We start from the raw sequence: 15,603 nt of genomic DNA, 5'->3' as shown, positions 1-15,603 counted from the left end.
ACTACTGTGACCGTGGTTTGGATATGTAATCCTAATTACCATAAACTTTTGCCAACTTTAGCCCTGACTTTCTCCGAGAATTATTGATCAGTTGAGAAGCCATATCAAACGCTCGAAAGAGTGTTTCATCAGATATCCAAACACCTCGAAGTCGTTTAAAAAAACTCGGCTGCGACTCGTTTTATCAGTGTTTGGATATCTGATGAAACACACCTTCTCGTGTTTGATCTATTACTTCATACATGCGAAAGTGGAAACCATAAGGGAAGAGTTCGGGTCTGTGATGCTCATCAGCGCATTCAAAGTTTTATTAGGGTACCCTTCACATTTTGATGACAAATTACTAATATATATATTTAGCCAAGCCTAAAAGCGGAGCTCCAATTTTTTTTTGATAGCATTTATAGAAATCTGCTTATCGTATGGACGTAGTTCCTCATCCTTTCTAAAGTTATATATATTTTTAATGCATATGCAGCAAACTCCCCATCAACAATGTAATACCAGGAGCCCATGATCATCGGCTCCTGGTAATATAGAGAGCACAATTATTTAAGGCTGATGTTTTGTAACAGAGGGCATTTTTTCTTAATTTTCCTTTCACCGAGCAAGGGTTGGTGATTGGTTGATCTTTGCGCTTGTACCCCAATCTCGTCCACAGAGCCCACGCGCGTTTTTGAATGGGAATGAAATTCCTAGGAAAATCCATAATCCTTAAATAACAAGGATTGGAACCAGGTTTGTGGGCTCGCGAGAATTGGCACCCCCACCAAGCCATGTTTTCGCAAAAAGCGCTGGGCTCTGAAATCTGGTTTGCAGTCCTTGTTATCTATAGTCTCCTTCGCAGCCGTTATAAGGGTCGTCACGCAACGCTCCTCCCCACGGAGCGTAGCGTGACGACACTAATAACGGCTGCGAAGGAGACTATGTTATCTAAGGTCTTCTGATTCCTGATCCTGGACTCCTAGTACCCAGATTCTTCATTTAAAAAATGGCGGCAATCATGTTCTCAGAGCCCGCATTACCCTTATCCAGCGGAACGGGCGCTGGATAAGGTAATTATTTGAGGACATAATAATTACCATATTTGAAGTACCTACCCTGGATAAGGGTAACGCGGGCTATGAGTACGAGCGAAGAGGCGATTTACTGTAGTTGTCTTTGCTAGTCTTTGCTTCTAGAGATTTGGATAAAACAGGATAAAAGTAGCAGTGTTCAGACATCTTCCTGTATTCGGACGGTGGAAAAAAAAAAAGGATTAATTTCTGCATAAGTTTTCAGGTTTGGAAGCATCGAATTTTTCCTACGCCTCAAATTATTTTCCTGCACGACTGTGTGGAAATGTTCCGTTTTGACAGCAGATTTGAAGGAAAACTTTTAGTGTGATAAGCTTAAATGTCAAAAGTAGAAGGGGTTTTGCTGTGTCGGTGGAAGGCGAAAGGTCCGACAGCTCCGTCAATCAAGGAGGTAAGATAACTTCAAATCTTTATGTATGCATACACACCTTCAAACTGTTTGTAGTGTTGTTTTTTTTCTGACGAGGGAGCAATTTTCTAAAAGAAATCTTTAATCAAGATAATATTAAAATTGCAAGCTAATACGGACAATAGTAGGCCAGTGTTGTTATATGAATTCATGTGGTCTACTAATACTAGGAGATCGTTCCAAACTGGTACACCGTGGAGCAATTGAAAAACGAGTCATTATAAGTTATAGGGATTTACAAAATATTTAAAATTTCATCTTTTTCTAGTCAAATTGAATGGTTTTTTTTTATGTTTAGGTTCTGTTTGAGGGAGATGCACATTGGAGATGTTTGAATACAGGAGAAATATTTCAAGTCAAATTAGCTTTGTGCCATTTTTATATTTTCTTATTGCACGGTTGTAGCTCATTAATTCAATAAATTAGATTGAAAAGCTCCTTTTTAAAAATTTCTGTTATTCCCAGATTGATAGCTATTCTTGTGTGCTTATTTTGGTTTTTGTATAAACTCAAACTAAATGGTCAGTTCCATGCAACTGATATTAATTTATAAGAGAGTCAAGATGTCTTTCTTGCTCTTAACTTAATCTAATAATGCTGTATAATTTTTCCCATTTGTTTCGGTAGGGATAGGAAAACAGGAACCTTTCATAACTTCCTGTCAATCACATTAGTTCCATTGTTTTGAGAGTGCAAAGTGATACCGTTTTGTTCAGAGAAACCACAGCAGTAATTGGCTGCCTGTTATTCTTGATATTGTAAAGTCAAAACAACAATCACTTGTGAATTCCTTTTGCTACTTTGTATACATGGAAACTAGTAATAATCAAAAGTGGATCAGAGAGTGCGTTTGATAACCTTGATCCTAGCGTAGGTTCTCTCCTTTGCCAATTTGGTGATGATGTCATCTGCCCCTGCAAAATCTACAGGGGTTGCCAGATATACACATGTATGTCCCAATATCCTTTCATTCATGGCAATCAACTTTGGTTCTCCCACACAATCTCAACTCTAGTCTGTGTAAGGAGTGTGTTCTTTCTATGTTGAATGCAATAAATGTCGTAAGTCTAATTATTCAAGGGAAAAATTTTTTTTTCAGTCCCTAGTCATTTGTACCTGGTTTTCAATTAAGTTAGTAAATTGTTTGACATAGAATCAAATAACAATTGTGTATAAATCCTCTACTGTCGCTGTCAAAATCTTTACCAAAAAAAAATCCATCAGGCAGTTATGCGAGCCGGTTATCCCCAGCAGTTTTTCTACACTTTGCTACACGAGAGTTAACTTGGAGTAAAGTTGGAAATAACACAACAATTAAGGGATAATGAAATTTTGTGTTGTGCAGTACTGACTATACAACTGAGAAATCAGGGAATTATCCTTGGAGTGTAAATTTCTGTGTGGGAAGGAAACCACTTAAATTTTGCATTACCCTAGTAAGGAGATTAAGGACCGTGCCTACTATTGTTACTGCGCATACGTTCTGCGCATCTCGAGATTCCTATGGGTGGTGCCTACTAATACAGGAATATTTTTGCGCGGTTTAAAACCCATGATATGGAGAAAGCAGAACTTGACAAATGCTTTTGGTATCTCATAAGAAAATTGGGGGTAACCATGTATTTTTCAGAAATAATTAGGCATCAATTTAGGAAAAAATCCCATACATTGCTTTATATTTTGGTGCTTTTTAGAGATATTATTGCTTAGTTATCTCTGAAAAATGCATGGTTACCCCCAATTTTCTGTTTAGATTCCAATAGCCCTTGCTAACATCTGCTTTTCCCGCATAGTTATAAACCAAAAAAAAATACTTCGGTATTAGTAGGCACCGTCCTTAATTTTGGTCCATCTGTGATAAAAAAAATCCTGGGGTCATAGGTTTTAGTCCATCAAAGAGTTTTTCTTTACCTTTCATGGACCACAATTCCTTACTGAGGTAACACTGAACAGAAAACTAAGCGGTTTCGTTCCACCACAAAAATTTACACCGCAGATTTTAATCTCTGGTTTCTCAATTAAGGAGCAGGCCTTGTTCCAACCCATTAACCTTTTGTCCTTACAAGCAAAATCCCAATTTAAGAAGTCATTAGACCGCTAAACACTTCACTCCTGCAGACTCATCACTCCAGTTTATGGATAGCTCCTCATCTGAGAAGTCCCATTCATTTTTACACAGCAAAATACCTACCATGTATCATAACATTAATTTTAATAAGCATTCTCTAAAAAATATTCCTTACTTTAATTTTCATCATCCTGGTTTTCCGAGAGAAAAAAATAGAAGGAACAAGAGTGCCTAAAGAGAGTTGAGTGCATGTACAGCAATAGTACTCTTCTGAATTCACAAAATGATGTACAACATATACTTTGCTTGAAATATAATTTGCAAATTAAAAGCATTATATCACTTTATTCTCCAAAACAATAAGTGGATTAAACTATTTTCATATAAATAAAGATTTTACATAAACCCTGGACAGAATGGAAAAGGGAAATAATATTTACCTAGTGTTTTTCCTTAAATGTTACTGAAAAAGTTATACCAGACTATGTGATAAGGTGTGAAAAACAGTAGCACTGGTTACTGCATGTCACAAAACCCATGAAAATTAACAGTTATTATTGGATATTCAAAGTAAGTAAAAGAAAACAATTTACTTGGTATATTAACATTTTTATAATAATGTTATGTGACAATCACTTCAGTGGAAGTACTCTACCAATTTTTTTTAACTTCCTAGTGAAAATGAATTTTGTTCAAAAAATAGGAGGCAAAAAACTGACTGAAGCAAATCCAAGAGAATTTTAACAACTATTTGTTCTTGAAGAATTGGGAGTGCTGAAAAACATTGAGAGTTCAAATAACTAAGATTGCACTCTAAAAATAAATAACTGTACATATTTCATAATTCATTACCCACTACCAAGTTTTAAATTTTTCTTTCAATTAAAAGAGATGGCTGATAAGAAGTTTGACCTTGTATCTGTTAAATCACAGTCTTCAAAAGAAGCCAGGGTCTGGTTGCATTAAACATGGCCTGAATATCAGTCATCTCCTCTCTAGATGATTGGTCAGAGATGGGAAACAGCTGATATTCAGGCTTTGTAAAAAATATATATATTTAACCAAAGGTAAGGTGAGATTTTGTCTTACAGACAGTGCAACAAACTCAACCGGGGCCACCGATAAAACCGACACTTTGAAATTTAAAGACATGTTCTCGTTTTTGATTGGTTTACCAACTACCAAAGCCAGACTCCTTTGTTGTAAACGTGACCTATGATTGGCTGATCAATGTTGGGTGGCCCCAGTTGAGTTCGTTGCACCGTAAAGTATACAGGGAATGCCCCTTGTTCAGCATATTTCTGTAGCCTCCATCAATTGAATAGTTATAATATAAGAATGATTGAGTGTTAGTGCTAACTGTTGCTTAATGTGCAGCTATTGTAGGCCCAGACATCCAGTGGCCAATCTCTGTTGTACACAACATGCTAGAGCAATAGCCCTGCCTGGCCAACTAATTAAAATCTTTACTGCTGAAGAAAAATTTTATATGCTCAGCGAGTGCCCATTCAATTTGGTTCCTGCCATCACATCAACATTTATCAAAAGGTAAACAATTTAATACACAACTGGATCTATCCCTTGATGGGAAAAGTGCACAAAAACTTTCACACAAGAATGGATGATTTACAAGTTTATGAACTGCCTCAACAAGAACGTCCATTAACAAAGTGATTCATGAGCCAAACTGTGTTTTCATCACATCTGTCATGATCTGTGATGGTAAATAAAAAGCTTACATCAATTTATTTTTTGCTACAGCTAAAACACAAGATCTAAACCTACCAGTAAAGGTTACACCCTCTGTGCATGGCTTTTGTGCCCAGGCAGTGGCAAATCTTAAAACACTCCCAAGTGAGGGTTCATAATTTAAGCAGATGGGGGCCTATGATGATTTTTAAATTTTTCCCTAAGTTCACGTTTTGGATAATGCTATTGTTTGATGAGGTCAGGTTTACGAGATGCCGAATTGTCCAGAATTTGCAAGTCTGATTACCACATCAGGATTCATCGAGCACACGAAAGCAGTGACTGGGGGGAAGCTGGCTGAGGTGGCTGAGATGCCATTACCAATGGCGGTTCTATAAAATGGAATAATTTATTTTCAAAGATTTCATGACAAATCAGACCAAGAAATTTAGAAGACGACTGTGACTAACTCACTATGAAATTACGAAGATAAAGAATAAAAAGAAATGCATGGAGGGTTGCTCATGCATGACATAGCGTTGCACATTGACGATGCACCTGTTGTCAGATTACATAAGGGAATTTGTAACAGAGAGGGAGGAGAAGGCAGGTTTTTTTTTTCAACAGGACCCAGCTAATCAAGATTACTTGAAGGCATCTGAAAGTTCAAAAAAACATGTACCTGGCTATAATTATTATTTTGCAACAATTTGTGGCTGGAGTTATACATGGAAATTGTCAAAGACACCTGCAAGGTTAAGAAAGAGCAGCAGCGTGCTTCATGTGAAAATGGTTGGCTGGCTCCATAATGGGCAGAATTCCATGCCCTTTCCTGGAAAAAGAGAAGTTAAGGTACAAATCAAAATGTCTTTGAATCTCTGGCTACTTCTTTAGATGGAACAACATGACCAGTACTGTTGATGACTTCATGCCTAATTCCTTCAATGAAAGCTGAACAGAGCGACAGAAATTTTCTTCTACTATAGTTTGTGGTTTTTGTGGTTTCTGAGGAGCTAGTGAAAATATACCTATAGTGCATTCAAAAAATCTCCATTTTTCCAAAGATTTGCAAAGTCAAGCAACCATTGAGAAGCGATGAAACAGAGAATGAGGATAACAATTGGGAAGAGTTACTACTATCTGGAGGGTTAAAATCTCTTTTTTTTTTTTTTTTTAACTTAACACTCTCTTGAAAAAACACTCCCTTCCATACAAGAAAAAAATTGAAAAATGAAAAGGATTGTGCTAATAACCAGTCATCTACAAGAAGCAAAGGGGACAGACATTAGCGACAATGAAAGTCCCAGGCCAGCGTCTTTTACAAGCTAACAAACCCACATCTGATGATCATGATAAAAAAGGTGGAGAGCTGACGACACTGTTGTTGTGGGTGAAACATGGTGCAGTGAAACTGAGAGGATGCTGAGTGAGAATGATGATAGTGAGTGTGAATACCATTGCCGGCAAATAAAAAGTGCAGCACTAGAAGTGGACACACTGCAGTCAATAATTATTGGTAAATCGCTTAACCCTAAAAAGTATAGAAAAGTACTTAGAATATTGTTAGTTGTTAACTGGAAGGGGTATTTTGCAGAATGCTGAACGCCGAATGTTGCATTTTACGCCACCTATAACACTTTAGCAGTAAGGTTACCGTATACCTTTAGGGGTCTTTCGCGTCGAAGCAATGTAGCATGTCCGGTTTAAACTGTAGATGTAAACCCCTATATCAAATTAAAGCTTATAGAGCTGGCTTAATCAAACTATATCAAGAATTTTGAAATGAAATGAATTGTCGAATTTTTTACCACCTCTAAATGTGAGCATCCCAATCACCTTTTAAACGGCTACAAGTCAAGTGAATTTTGTTTTTCACTAATTTAATTTGCTCCTCAGTTTCCGGTACACCCAAAGCGCAAAAAAAACATGTCTGCGTTCTGTGATATTGAATTGCAGTGAAAAGTTACAGAACATTTTCGAAATACCATTAAAGAAATGTGAAGTGTTCGTATAAAAATCACTTGGAGAAAAAATATTTCAAAAGAAAAAATTGGCGACACGTCTTTGTTCTTTATATGTTAAACTAGCTACTGTCCAAAATTGAAGGTAAACAAACAAATTCCATTTGAGTTTTAGCAAGTGCCCCCTTCAAGTGAAAAAATTGATTCAAGAAAACAGCGCTAAAAATTCGACAATTCATTTTATTTCAAAATTCTTGGTATAGTTTAATAAGCCGGCTCTATATAAGCTAATTTGATGTGGGGGTTATAAGGTATCCACAGTTTAAACCGGACGCTCTACATCGCTTGGACTTAAGACACCTATTAAGCAACAAACAAAGTTATGAAGGTCTAAGCACATTTCTTTTCTGTTTAGGGCTAACACTGATTATACCGACAGTTAGCTTTAATTTGTTGTTATGGCAGCCATTGCATTAAAGGACTTCTATAGATTCAACATTTGGTGTTCTGCAAAATACCCCTGCCGCTTGAAAATTAAACCTTAATTCTACTCGGCCTCATGCAAATAAAAATACTATCGGCTATACAATAAGGTACATTAAGGTGTACATGTAGTAAGTAAGGTGTCCTCTTGAAACCCGAGAACCCATTTCAGCAGAACTGACACTCTTAAAGCTACATGGATGTGAGTGGGGGGTACAAAAAAATATCAAAATATTATGTACACTGTACAGGAAAATATTCAGGACGGGATTGGCTATTTATCGAGTTTTGATAGTTTTCTTCACGCTCAAAGTATTATTTTGTTGTTATCATTCTTTTTAGTTTTAAAGATGATTGAGGCGAACTGTCACTGTCTTAGGCAAATTTTGTTGATCAACCATAAACCTCAGAGAAAAAGGCTACACTAACCATGAAACAGACTTAAAATATACATGTAACCTGGAGTAATAAATGAAAAAAAAAACTGGGATAATTCACAACAATCAGAACAGAGATAAACTAAATGACGATCTTCAAAAATTTGCACAAACAAGCGAACAAATTTTGCGTACGCTTGATGTTATGATGAAAATGAGGTCACACTAATGACTAATTTTACATTCGCTTTTAACGTTCTTTGAAAAGGCATATCCTATCCTTTAAAGTATTTGTGTTTGTTCTCTGTGAAGATTGTCAGAAATAAATGCAAAAATTAGAAATATATGCGAGAAAAACTTGTCAGTAGTTTATGCTAGCTATATAACGACAACAAAGTGTTTAACGAGACGTTTGTTTCACTGACTATTTTACTAGTGAGAATCCAATTTTCTTACATGAAGCAAAAAGGAATGAGATTAGAAAATAAAACTCCAGGGGAAATAACGAACATGGACCGAAAAATGAGCTCAAGAGACTTTTCTGAAGTTAGCAGTAGCTTAAGTTAAACATGTTGCAGTGTGAACACTGCCAAAAAATAACTTGCAAAAGTCGACAGCAAAGTCTTGTCAACAAAATCACATATAACACTTAAGCTTAAATATACTCGCCTCTTTGGAAATAACCAGTCCTTTTATTCCATTGCTGTTTTTTTCGTCCGTTTTACAACGTTAACTGAGCAAAAAGTTTCACTTCAAGAGGAAAAATCCAACGTTTCTTCGAGGATCAGATCCGCTGTTTATAATGTGCCGCCTCTAGAACAGTCCTTTTTCGCCGCTATTCGCCTTGCTCTTTTTCCCGCTGTTGGAAAGCAAAATTGGACCAGATTAGCAAATAAAACGCCAAGGGATCAAAATAATGAACATGAACCGAAAAAAAAAATGAGCTAAAAGGAAAACTCTGACGTTAGCAGTATTAACTGCGTGTCAACACAGCAAGAAATCAATTTATTGCAAAACAGCCGCAAATGAGCAAAGTTTTGTCTACAAAATCACATGTGTAGGATCTATTCGTACTTTGCAAGTATTGCGGGCCTGCTTTCCCATGATTCTTCAGTAGCGCCTTTGTTTTTTTTTTTCACTTGCCATGTGCTCTATCGGAAAGTTTATATCAGAGGTTATATTTATCGGTGCATTTTGCTTCTTTTACCGGGATTCTCTTACTGTATGAGGTAAACAACTTGTATTTTTGTTTATTTGCATTTATTTCGTTTATTTAGCTTCATTTCGTTTCGGTATCACTCTAGTTACCGCTATTTTTGTGTATAGTTACCGCGCGCTTGTGTATGTTTATAAAACTCGTGTGTATCTCATCAGTAAAAGATTAAATCTTCTGTTCAATAAGCTAATTGGAGCTTATACAGTTCTCATACATCGAGATGACGAAGAAAGGAAAGATTAAAGCGAAGAAGTCTCCGACAAATTCCAAGAAAGCGAAGAAATCAACGCCACAACATCAAGCTGAACTCGAAGATTCACAGGATGACGATTATCATGCGTCAGATGATCACGAGCTTACTGTGGCCGAAGGAATGTCTCAAGATGTGGTTTATTCTAAAGAGACGCCCGTAGAACAGAATATAAACATGCATCCTTCTCCAGAAAACTCTCCTCCTAACGTCGACAACGGTCAGAAGTCGGAATTAGCCGAAACTTCGAGTGGTACAACAGTTCGAGCGGCAGTTTCCGTTTCTCAACTTTCTCCACTACAACAGATTTCAAGTGTTTCAGTACGACAGGAGACTTGGAGTGGTGTTTCTTCTGTTCAGAGTCCGTATGGTCAACAATTAACTCCTTTAGCGCCGACATTTGTACCGCGAAATTACGCTAACACGTTCTCGGGCGAACCCGATCCTGCCCGCGGGACTTTGCATAGCTCAGTAGATAGCGAAGCAAGCTTTCGTTACCAGACGCCCGCGAGCGGAGAGGAAAGTAAACGTAACCTTGATGAGTCAGAATGGTCCAAGCGATTGCGGGCTCTTGAGGAGCAAGAACTGGCCGAAAGGGCGGCTCTGGATAAGCGTATGAAGGAAGCCAGGGAGAAATTGGAAATTGAAATGAATCGTGCCATCCAAGAACGTGAAATTATGCGCAAAAATCAGGAAATAAAACGCCAACAGGAAGAGTTACGACGGCTGGAAGAAAACTTAGGGATGAGTGAAAGCGGGAGTTCAGAGTCTGTAACGTCAACAGAACCCCTTCCCAGCATGCATCAGGACAAGACAGGCCACCAATCAACAATGTTAGGTAGTCAGCAATTGAGGAATCTGTCAGGGAGACAAGGGGACACTATGAATGGAGTAGGTGCTCATTTCCTCCCCCAGAGAGAATGCACAGAGTTGAAACAAACAGAATCAAGAACACAAGAGGGTCCTTTACCAAGCTTATACCAGAACGAGGCATTTGAACACTCAACAGTTCCGAGCAGTGCTCAGCAATTACAGAGTCTGTTGGAAAGACAGCAAAACACAATGGACGAAGTGGTGCGGGGTCTTCGTATGCCTCAGAGAGAATACATGAGCTTCAGTGGCGAACCCCATATCTTTCCTTTGTTTATGCGAAACTTTGAGGTGAATGTGGAAAGTAAGGAGGAAAATGATGCGGATCGCCTAATCTACCTCGTTCAGTATTGCAGAGGAAAAGCACGGAAAGCTATTGAACACTGTATTATGATGCGCCCTGAGGAAACAAACGTGCGAAGGAGATTTTACAGAGGAACTTTGGCCGAACCCATGTAGTGACTAGGGCCTTCCTAGAAAAGGTAGTCAGTGGGCCTCCGATTCAAAGTCCTGATCCGGAAGTATTGTCCCAGCTGGCTCGTGACATGGAAACATGCCTCCTTGGGTCTACCCAGCTAGGACACACAAGTAATCTAAACTCATTGGATACACTGGGAAAGATTGTGGCCCGCCTTCCAATTCATCTCAGGGCAAAATGGGCAGAGAAGGCCAATCAGTTGTATGAATCTCAGATCACACCAACATTCTCCCACCTTACAGAGTTTGTACAAAGCCGTGCTGCTGTAGCCAACACCTACTTTGGCCAAATAGTCAACCCAAAGTTGGAGTCGTCTAGAGGCTTCAAATCATCATCCAAGGGCAAAACTGGCCTCTCCAACCATGGCATGACCTTAGCCATGCTTGGCAGCGACCTCCCGCAGGGCAGCAATGAGAGGAAACCCTTTAAATGTGTCCTTTGTTTGGGCAGCCATCATCTCGAGCGTTGCCACAAGTTCAGAGAATTGACACTCCGTCAGCGACAGGACCTCGTGGATGAGAAGAGGGTGTGCAGTTCATGTCTCAGCCCAGGACACTTTGTAAAGAAATGCCGGGTTGCAAGGATGTGTGGGGTTGAACGTTGCCAAAGGAGACATCATCCTTTGTTACATTCATCTGATCCAGTTCAAAACAACGCAAACAGTTCAGAGCTTAACTCGAGGAGTGCTTCTCAGGTCCAAACCCCTTCTCCTGGAGGCTGTCCTCACAATGATGCTACCAGTGTAAGTGCAACAAGTAATGCGGCTTCAAGCTGTGGTCGTGTTGGACTCCAAGTGGTTCCTGTAAAAGTCAGTTCACCATACAGCAATCGCATCATTGAAACTTACGCCTTTCTGGACAGCGGCTCGAACACCACCATGTGCCTGAGTAGTTTAGCTAAAGAGCTAGAGGCAGACTGTACACCAGTAGAGTTCACATTGTCTACGGTCTCGGGAACTCAACGTAAAGAAGGCCAACAGCTATGCCTCGACGTAGTTGGCGTTGCTACAGGGAAGGGAGTGCGCTTAGAGAAGGTCTGGACTACAGAAACATTACCGGTTACAGAGAGAAGCATTCCGACAAACAAGGATGTAATGGACTGGCCACATCTTAGAAACATTGACATTGCAGATCTTGTAGACAAGAAAGTAACTATTCTGATCGGAAGTGATGTGCCGGAAGCTTTGTGCCCTCTTGAAGTACGCACTGGGAAAATTGGCCAACCGCATGCAGTGCGAACGTTACTAGGATGGACTGTTATGGGACCACTGAAGGGAAGGAGGGATGAAGGTGCCCATGTGAATTTCATCCACGTTGACCAGTCACTGGGCTGCACTGAGTCGGTGAAGGGCATGGATTCAATCCAGCTTCAGCTAGAACGCCTCTACAATGCGGATTTCAGTGAATGTACAGCTGACTTGAGGGAGTGCCTTTCTGTAGAGGATCGTCGAGCCAGATCTATTATGGACAGCTCTGTGAAAATGGTGGGTGGCCATTATGAGATTGCGCTTCCCTGGAAATGCGACACCCCATACTTACCAAACAACAGGTCCATGGCAGAAAGGAGACTACAATTGTTAAAAAGGCGGCTGAAAAGGGATCCTAAGCTCCTTGAAAGCTGCAAAGAAACTATGGGAGACTACCTTGCTAAGGGCCATGCCAGGAGGATTACCCCAGATGAGCCAGTTTATAGTGACCATGTTCCTGTTTGGTATTTACCACACCACCCTGTTGTACATTCCCAAAAGGCGGGAAAGGTCAGGATCGTGTTTGACTGTGCGGCGAAGTTTCAGAACACATCTTTAAATGATCAGCTCCTACAGGGCCCAGACTTCACAAACTCACTCGTGGGAGTACTGCTAAGGTTCCGGGAAGAAAGAGTTGCCCTGATGGCGGACGTCGAGAAAATGTTTCACCAGGTTAAAGTTAAACCTGAGGATTGCGAAGCCTTACGGTTCCTGTGGTGGCCAGGAGGGGACATCGACCAGGAGCCAGTCGACCACCAAATGGTTGTTCATCTCTTTGGAGCAACATCATCTCCGAGTTGTTGCTCATATGCTCTTAGAAAGACGGCTGAAGACAACCTAGGGGACTTCAGCAAGAACACTATGGAGACTGTCCGCAACAATTTTTATGTGGATGATTGTCTTAAGTCTCTTGCCACGAAGGAGGAAGCGGTCAAACTTGTTGATGAGCTCCCTGTGTTATTGGCTCGTGGTGGCTTTCGACTGACTAAGTGGGTCTCTAATGAGAAGAGCGTCATGCATCATGTACCTACCAGTGAACGAGCATCCACAGTGGACCTAAACTTGGAAAGGCTACCAACAGAAAGAGCCCTAGGAGTTGAGTGGAATGTGGAGGAAGACAGTTTTGGATTTCGAGGTGGCACGGTTAAAGCAGAGACCAGGAGGGGGATCTTATCATATGTTGCTTCAGTCTATGACCCCCTTGGATTAGCTGCACCTATGGCATTACCAGCTAAACTTATTCTTCAAGAACTTTGTCGTCTTTGTCATGGCTGGGATGAGGAACTCCCAGAACAAGTGTTAAAACCATGGAAAGCTTGGGAGAGTAGCTTTCATGTGTTGCCTTCTGTCAAGATACCCAGGTGTTACAAACCAGTAGAATTCAAAGGTATTAAGAGCATCGAGCTTCACCACTTTGCGGACGCCTCTGTGAGTGGATATGGGACTGCATCATATTTACGCTTCACAGACGTTGAGGATCGTATCCACTGTAGCTTGGTCATGGGGAAGTCCAGGGTGGCCCCACTGAAAACAGTCACTGTACCGAGGCTGGAACTGACTGCAGCCACTTTGGCTGTAAAGGTTGACAAACAACTTCGCGAAGAATTGCAGTTACCCCTCAACGATGTTGTGCTGTGGACGGATTCCACAGTTGTGCTACCATACTTGAGGAACACTACAAGCAGGTTCCAGACCTTTGTAGCCAATAGATTGCAGCTGATTCATGATTCCACAACACCGTCCCAGTGGAGGCATGTACCAACGCACCTGAATCCTGCTGATCTGGCATCCAGAGGCATCCATGAATTAGGGACCAATCGGGGCCGGCAACAGATGCGCTTCTGGTTCAGAGGACCTCAGTTTCTATGGGAAGAAGAACGCAAGTGGCCAGAACAACCATCCGATTTACCTGAGGTTGAAGAAACAGACGCAGAGGTAAAGAAAGGAACTGCTCGGGTTGGTGCCATAGTCGTCTCTGATGGGAAACTCCCGGAAACTCTTAGTCGTCTTATCAACCGACCCTCATGTTGGTACAGGTTGCAGAAGTCGGTAGCGTGGTTGTTGAGGTTCAAGAAGTATTTGCTGTTTCAGTCGAGGAAGTCCTCTCATCGTCAAACTTCGTTGAGCAGTGGGCCGTTGGAGGTCAAAGAAATCGTTGATGCATCGGAAGAAATTGTTAGGTTGTTCCAAAGGGATTGTTGTATGCTTGATCCATTCACTAAAAGGAGTGCAAACCAGTTGGCCAAGCTGAATCCATTTGTGGAAAGGGGCGTTGTTAGGGTTGGTGGTCGCCTGGAAAACACACCATTGAGCGGCGAGCTGAAGAACCCTGCAATTCTGCCATCAGACCATCACGTAACAAGGCTTATTGTACGTCATCTGCACGAATCAAACGGTCATTCTGGAACTAATCAAACCTTGGCTGCTGTCCGTCAACAGTATTGGATCATCAAAGGGCCAAGCACAGTAAAGCGGATTGTCAGTGGATGCATACCATGCCGTCGTCGGAACCAAAACCCTGGAACCCAGATCATGGCTCCACTTCCTGCGGCTCGGGTGACTCCAGGAATGCCACCATTCTCATCTGTTGGCATAGATTATTTTGGTCCCTTGAAGGTGAAATGGAGACGAGGAACTGCAAAGCGCTATGGCTGCATATTCACTTGCCTAGCCATCAGAGCAATACACATTGAGATCTCCCAGGACCTTTCAACGGATTCGTTCATTCAAGCAGTGTGCCGATTTGTAAGCAGACGGGGCCCCCCAAGAGAACTATTTAGTGATAATGGTACAAACTTCAAGGGTGCTGAAGTTGAAGTCAAACAAGCCTTGCAAGCTTGGAACGAAGAGAGGATCAGAGATCAAATGAGGGCTAAAGGCATCAATTGGCACTTTTCTCCCCCAAGCGCCAGTCACACAGGTGGTGTGTGGGAACGCATGATCAGATCTGTCAGAAAGCACTTGCATGCTCTTATTGGGAATCGTTTGGTTGACGATGAGACTTTACTCACTGTTAGTTGCGAGACGGAGAAAATAGTGAACGATCGCCCTCTCACCCGTCAGTGTGATGACCATCGAGACCCCTCTGCTCTAACGCCTAACACTTTGCTTCTGTGCTATAGGAACCCATGTGGCCCTGCAGGTGATGTACCAGTGGTGCACAACCCTAAGCCCAGTGAGAGGTGGAAACAAGCTCAAACTATAGCCGACATGTTTTGGGCAAGGTGGATCAAAGAATACATTCCCACGCTTCAAGAGAGGCAGAAGTGGCTTTACCCCAAACGGAATTTAGCAGTAGGAGACCTTGTCTTAATTGTAGACGAAGGGTCACCGCGAGGCCGTTGGCCACTAGGTTTGGTTGAGGAAGTCTTTCCAGATTCAAAGGGAAATGTTAGACAAGTTGTTGTACGTACAGCCAGTGCAAAGCGCTTTCGGCGTAATGTTAGGAAACTCTGCCTCCTGGAAGGAGACCTGTTGCGT

General features: G+C 41.1%; 1 long non-coding RNA gene across 1 annotated transcript; it reads right to left on the bottom strand.

Annotated features, from left to right (window-relative positions):
* Nucleotides 1–3,669: 3,669 nt before the first annotated feature.
* Nucleotides 3,670–6,111, bottom strand: LOC146468362 (uncharacterized). The gene is made up of 2 exons (XR_014867528.1): nt 5,925–6,111; nt 3,670–5,267 (listed from the first exon to the last, which is right to left on the bottom strand). It is a non-coding gene; the product is annotated as an uncharacterized LOC146468362 (long non-coding RNA).
* Between the last annotated feature and the right edge of the window lie 9,492 nt (nt 6,112–15,603).

The sequence above is a fragment of the Pavona decussata genome, unplaced genomic scaffold (genome assembly GCF_977016875.1).
Source record: "Pavona decussata unplaced genomic scaffold, jaPavDecu1.1 SCAFFOLD_131, whole genome shotgun sequence".
Classification (NCBI taxonomy): domain Eukaryota; kingdom Metazoa; phylum Cnidaria; class Anthozoa; order Scleractinia; family Agariciidae; genus Pavona; species Pavona decussata.
Note: the sequence above shows the minus strand (reverse complement) of the source record. Positions and strands in the feature narration are given on the sequence as shown.